Here is a 6,500-nt window from a genome sequence, read left to right as displayed (position 1 = left end):
CCACATGGTCCGTCTGTCATCTTGAACTGGGACCCCTCGCAGTCTCCATTTAAATAAAATAAAAAATAAAAATAAAAAAGTTTTATTGATATATGTTTCACATATCATACAATTTAATCATACCATCACAGAATGATTTTTGCTATCATTACCACAATCAATTTCAGAACATTTTCTTCTCATACTCATTGATATGAGCTCCTCATTTCCCTCCATCCTCCCCTGCCATGCCCCTATCCAGTCACTGTCTCTAAAGACCTACCTAGCTTAGATTTCATATACAGCAAATCATACAAAACAAAACAAAATCCATCACACAATATTATACAAAGCAAATAAACAAAAATATCCCCACAAAAATGTCTAGAAAAAAAACAAAAAAATCTCAATCAAAGAGAAAGCAGAAAATAATAAAACCCGCAAACAATTTTAAAATGTGTCACAAGGGAAAACAAACGATAATGTATTACATCTAAACTTAAGTGCATCTGCCACAATTGACGTCACAATGCTGTCTGTCTGATGGCAAGCCTATTCACATCCCTGCACTGTGGTCAACAGGGATTCACTGGAGACTTAATCTATGTATGAACCCTGAAAATGGATTTTGAGTTACAGTGGAAACCCGTTTTCAACAAATTGGCTCTTCATAATTTAACCACTGATACTTATCTCCTCCTGATTTGGGCTTTATTATTTACCATCCTTGACCCACACAGGCTGCTGTGCTTCTTCCCTGTGTACTTAGTTAACATCTTATGGAGATGACTGCTTGTTTGAAGAAAAGCCTTTCAGATGACAGATGTTATTCTTTCTGATAGCCAGGTACCATCAGCCTTTTTCACCTCACATTTCTGTAGCACCCATATCTTCAGTGCTCGCTTCATGATGGGGACTATCAAGCATGGCCACCACAGAAAAATGGACTGTTCTTAGACTGAGGCCAGAATTAAATGTAAGCTCAATGTCTATATATATATATATGTGTGTGTGTGTGTGTGTGTGTGTGTATGTATATATATGATGTATATATTTCTGTTTCACTTTAGAAACATCCTTATCATTTAAGTTAGAGAACTTTATCCATCAAACCCATGGGGCATAAGGTGATTCTATTGATGTTGTTGTTGTTGGTACATCTAATCATCTCTGTCCTACAGCAAACCTTTATACAACAGAACAAATCTCTGCCAGACCCTGTGCCAACTTCACAATTGTTCCTAGACCTGAGCTCGTTGATGCGGCTACCATGTCAATCCATCTCATTGAGATGGGCCTTCCCTCCCTTTGGTGCCCTTCCAGGTTATCAAGCATGATGTTCTTCTCCACGGACTGGTCTCTCCTTAAAATATGTCCAAAGTATGTAAGATGATGTCTTGCCATCCTTTCCTCGAAGGAGCCCTCTGGCCTTACTTCTTTCAATACAGATGTTTGTCCATTTACTATTGCATGATACTTTCAATATTCTTCTATGGCAACACAATTCAAATGCATCTACACTTGTATGGCCTTCCTTATTCAATGTCCAACCTTCACATGCATATGAAGCAATGGAGAATCACATAGCTTGGGTCATGTGAACCTTATTCAGGAAAGAAACATCTTTGCTGTTTAATACTCAAAAGGGGTCCTATTCTGCAGATTTATCTAATGCAATATATCTTTTGACTGCTGCTTTTATTATTATTGATTTTGTGTCGAGGTAAGGCAGAAATCCTTGACAACTTCAACCTGTTCTCCATTAACATGATGTTCCCTATTGGCCCCGTTGTGAGGGCTTTGTCCTTCTTTTCAGTGAGCTGTAACTTTTACTGAAGGAACACTCCTTGGTTTTCATCAACAAGTGCCCCAATTCCTCTTCGCTTTTAGCAGACAAAGTTGTGTCATCTGTGTACCGCAGGTGTTAATTATCCTTCCTCCCTCAAAAAAGGTATTATAGTTATTTCACACAAAAATAATTTGGTCCATGAAAAAAGAGGGGAGGTCCAAAAGAATTTTCATGAATTTCAAGAGGGAACTGAAATACTGAAACACTAATAGAAAATTGCTAGTATTATTTGAGCATTTGCACGCATCTGTGACCCTTTAATCACATTTAATATGATTTATAAATCTGATTTTATAAAACTGACACTTTGAATACAAACATAAGCAGTAAAATTCACATTTCATTTTAAATGTTTCTAATTCTCAAATTGTCTCAATTTATTAGGAATTAAAATTGAAGACCACCACAGATTTAAAAACAAAGTGAACTGAAGTGCCTGATCCTTTTTAATTCCACAAGTATTTAGAAGCCCAAGTAACTTGAAAACAAGCCTCTATGCTGCTCAATGAATTATTTCCAGTCTCTACTGTAACCTCAGTGGCATCAGTCCTAATATATGACTTTTATGTACGTTACGGTCTCTTTCATTACTTTGACTGTATTACTGATGTATCAAAGAGGGACAGATTTCACTTCTGTAATTATTTAAAACAAATGGATGGATTCAAGCACCTGTGTTCAGAAAAGCCAGCAGAATTTCTTAATATACAATGTAAGATTTGACCTAAGTGCTTAACACCTTCCTGAATAATCACACAACTAAACACCCTTAAGAGAAGTTGCATAGGGCAAGGCATGGAGCCATTTACATTTTCCCCTGGAAAAGTGACACAAGAGAAAGCAAAGTCCATATCTTTTGGAATGAATGGCTGTCATGGTTAATACACTCATAACTCTATAAAACAAAAGCCATTATCATACTGTTTACATAGATATATATACTTATTTTTCTCTTTTTAAATGAAGTCTTGCATCAAATTTTAAGGATGATCTTTTTCCTGATCAGTTATCTCAAGGAAACAGTAAATAAAGTAGAAAAGGGTGAGTTGTTTTGCATATTTCAGCAGAAGAAAAGAAAACATACTTTGAGAGGTTCAGGAAGTTCTCTACAGAATGAACAACTAATACACCCTTTGTGCAATTTTTCTTGGCTGGGGTATTTAAACACTAGAGCTCCTCATGGACAGGCTGCACGTATGCTTGTCTAAGTCCCTCTGTCTCTTCTGTTGCAAAAGAAGCTTTACCTTGAATTGTTCATAACTCATATATGGTGATAGATGAACATAAATTTGTGTGGCTTCTTGTTAACCAGGTGTCTTTGCCAACTTTTTCCATGCAAAATCTCTGAGGCCCCTCACTTTCCTTAAGCTCAGTCAATCCTCCCAGAAGTAAACAGCAGTTTCCAGTGACAAACTGCAGAATTCACATTCTTACTTCATTGAGTCTTACATCCCATTCTGTCAAAAACTGCCAAAACCAAAGGATTCGCTTTGCTCCATCTTATACAATGTCGATAACTATTATTTCTTCGCCAGTATGTTAAGTCCACCCCCTGTATGTCCTACAGCATAACTTCCAATTGTTTTTCATTAAAGTACTTGTGGTAGTTACATAATCTGAGTATAGCCAATGAGACCTCTGTGTGGGCATGGCCTTCTCCTGAGTTTTCTGGGAACTCCTGTATTTCCTCCTTGGCATTGGGAGACATTATTTCTCTGCTCAGTCCTGGTGAGACATCCCTGCGCAGAAGGAACATGGAGGGAGGCAGATGGAGCCAGACCTCTGGAGCCGGAGAAGCCAAGTGGATACCCCTGCCAGAGCTGAGATGGTTACAACATCACTGGATTCACAAGACTTCCCATCTATTGGCCTGTGGTCTTCTTGCATTCACCATCATTTCAGGTGTTTTGTGAGTCTGAAGAGGATGATATAGATTTGTATCAGAGATATGAGCTAGTATCGGATTTATGGACTTGATCTGGACTCAGCTGGGCTGTTTTCTTAATGTACAGTTGCTCTTGCATATAAAGCAAGAGCTCTTTCTTATACCTATATGAGTGTCTATGAATTAGTTTCTCTAGTCTACCCAGAGCAACACAATACTGCACCCATTGAAGAGGAGAAATTTCCTTAAAATCATGAAGAAAATGTTGGTCTCTTCCTGAACTCCAGGAGAAAATGCCATTATGTCATTAGGCCAATATGTTCTCTTTGTTCTCCTCAGTCACTAGGATATTTAAACCTCCTAACTTCAGATTATAGCAAGTAACTTTTCCAAAATGCCCCATATTAGCAGAAAAGTACATCTCCAGGCCCCATTCCTCAGTATCAATAGAGTCCAAGCCCTTAATAGTGAGTTTCATACTTAGCATATGCTGGTAGTATAGTAAAGAGAAACCAGTGTCGATAAACTTCCCATGAAAAAAATGCCATGGCAGTAAAGCAACCAATGAAACAAAACTGTGAAAGGTGATCAGGATTAATGGATGAAGTTGGATTTATCTGCAAACATTAGTTATTCTTGCTAACATACTCAAATAAGCAATACATTTGGTTCGAAACTTCAGGTGAAAGCAAGAAAAACCATTGTCTTACTAAGTCTCCATAATCAAGTCCTTCTCCTCACATTCTTATGAACAATTCCCTCCTCAAGTCATAGGGTTTTAATGCCATGATCTGTTGGAAGGAGTCTTCAAACAAAGTCTTCTGGGACACATTAATCTTCCTGTAACTGGCACAAATCATAGGCGTGAGCAAGCTTCCACCAAAAGCTGCATCAATTCATGATTTGGGGACCACCTTTAGTTACAGATGATGACTTCTCACTTCAAGGCATTTTAATGCTATTGTTGTTGTGCTATGATCAATGAAGTACCTCACACCTTCTCTCCTATACCTCATTTCCCAGCCTTTGGGCAGGGTTTCTTCATTCTGTAGGCTTGAGTTCTTGGATCTTCCCATTGAGTTGTTTTTGTGTTATAATTCAAAGTAAATTCTGTTCATTGAATTTACTCTTTTCACTCAGTCTTGTGGTAAAGGCCCACATGGGTCATTTTCTGCAGCTAATATTGAAGCCAAATGGAGGTTGGTTCCATCATTCGGTTGAATTTTTGTATAGCTCCCTGCCATCGCTACCGCCGAGACTGCCACTGCTCAAAGTTTCCAACAGATTCCAGAGTTGGCTGCCACTACCTGGTTATTTTCTTGTTATCATCCATGTAGGAAACTCTTCCATGATCATCAGCTGATCTTTCCCAACCCAGAGGTCAAGGCTGTAGTCCTGCCCACGTGATTGTTCGGGTATTAAGATCCACACAATAGGATCTGCCATGAGGATCTTTTCTCTGTTCCCACCCTGAAGGCAACGTTTCCGTGTTGCTATTTCCAGATTGTTGCCAGGTAGCTTCCACACACCCAACTGACTGTCACCACGGCTGCTTCAAAAGCAGAACTACTTCCAGAATGAGAGATGGCAGGGCTTGATATACTTCTAATTTCAAGTAGTTATCCTTGCTGAAGGCTCTCTATTTTCCTAGAAGGCAACATTGTTTTTGCTGTATTTGGGTTGGAGACAAACTGCAGTTTGATTGATTTCCTTGTTCAACCACCAGTCCGTCAAGCACAACTGTCAATTCACCCATTTGCACAACACCATTGTTGTTTCAAGGAAAGTTTCACTCTTTCCAATTTTCTATTTTTTTCTAAGACTTTTCTATTGTGTGTTAACAGAGCTGGCTTCAAATCTGTAGTCCCTCTTCCTAACATAGCACCTGCTTTTATAGTGTGGTGACTCCCAACTCAAAATCCCAAGAGAGTCTGTGGGGGTCATATTTAGAGTTAGCTGTCTGTTCCACTTTGGATTAGAAAACTGACTAGATTTTGCTGAAGCTTTCTTAATTTCTTCATCTACTTCTACTTATGTATCTATTACTTTGAAAAGCTTTTTTTCTTTTTGTTTGGCACTCAAAACAGTTACCTGTAACTGAAATCTTCCACTGTGCTTATTACTAGTAGCAGTCCTTGGTGACGTCATGGTCATGTCCCAACATTCAGCTTACACCTGGCTCAGAACCATCCCCTGCTGGCGCCCAAGGCAGAGGTGCCTCCCCATGTGTCTGGTGCCCACACCCTTCTGTTCCCAAGATCGCTATCTCCATAGGTGTGCAGATAACTGGGGCAGCAGTGGCAGCAGCACGCAGGATGCCTACAGTCAATAGGACCCCCACCCCACTCACATTCACCTTCATAGAAGTCAGCTTCTCTGAGGACTTGGTCAACTCATTGCCTGAACAAATATGGTGAGAGGATACAAGCCTGACAGACACCTTTCCTGATTTTAAATCATACAGTGTTCCCTTGTTCTGTTCACATACAGGTTCTTGATCTATGTGCAAGTTCCTCCTGAGCACAATGCAGTGGTCTGAATTCCCATTCTTCTTCAGGTTATCCGGGGTCTATCATTTTCACACAATTGATTTCCTTTGCATAGTGAATGCATTCCTTTGATAGTACCATTAATCTAGCCAAGGGTGTAACATTTCCCCCCACTATTTCCTTGGTGTAGCGCTGAGGAGTGGCAGGGAGGTTGGGTTGTTTTGAGGGAATTCCATTGAGTGGTATCCTAGATGAATGACAGACACTTCATAATAAGTATGGGGAGAAAAGGGATAGA

At 39.4% G+C, this 6,500-nt stretch overlaps 1 pseudogene; it reads right to left on the bottom strand.

Moving 5' to 3' along the window:
- Positions 1-2,995: 2,995 nt before the first annotated feature.
- Positions 2,996-5,867, bottom strand: LOC105978970 (annotated as a pseudogene).
- Between the last annotated feature and the right edge of the window lie 633 nt (positions 5,868-6,500).

This window comes from Echinops telfairi, unplaced genomic scaffold (genome assembly GCF_000313985.2).
Source record: "Echinops telfairi isolate 266 unplaced genomic scaffold, ASM31398v2 ScPeMD7_7469;HRSCAF=8507_1, whole genome shotgun sequence".
In the NCBI taxonomy this organism is placed as follows: domain Eukaryota; kingdom Metazoa; phylum Chordata; class Mammalia; order Afrosoricida; family Tenrecidae; genus Echinops; species Echinops telfairi.
Note: the sequence above shows the minus strand (reverse complement) of the source record. Positions and strands in the feature narration are given on the sequence as shown.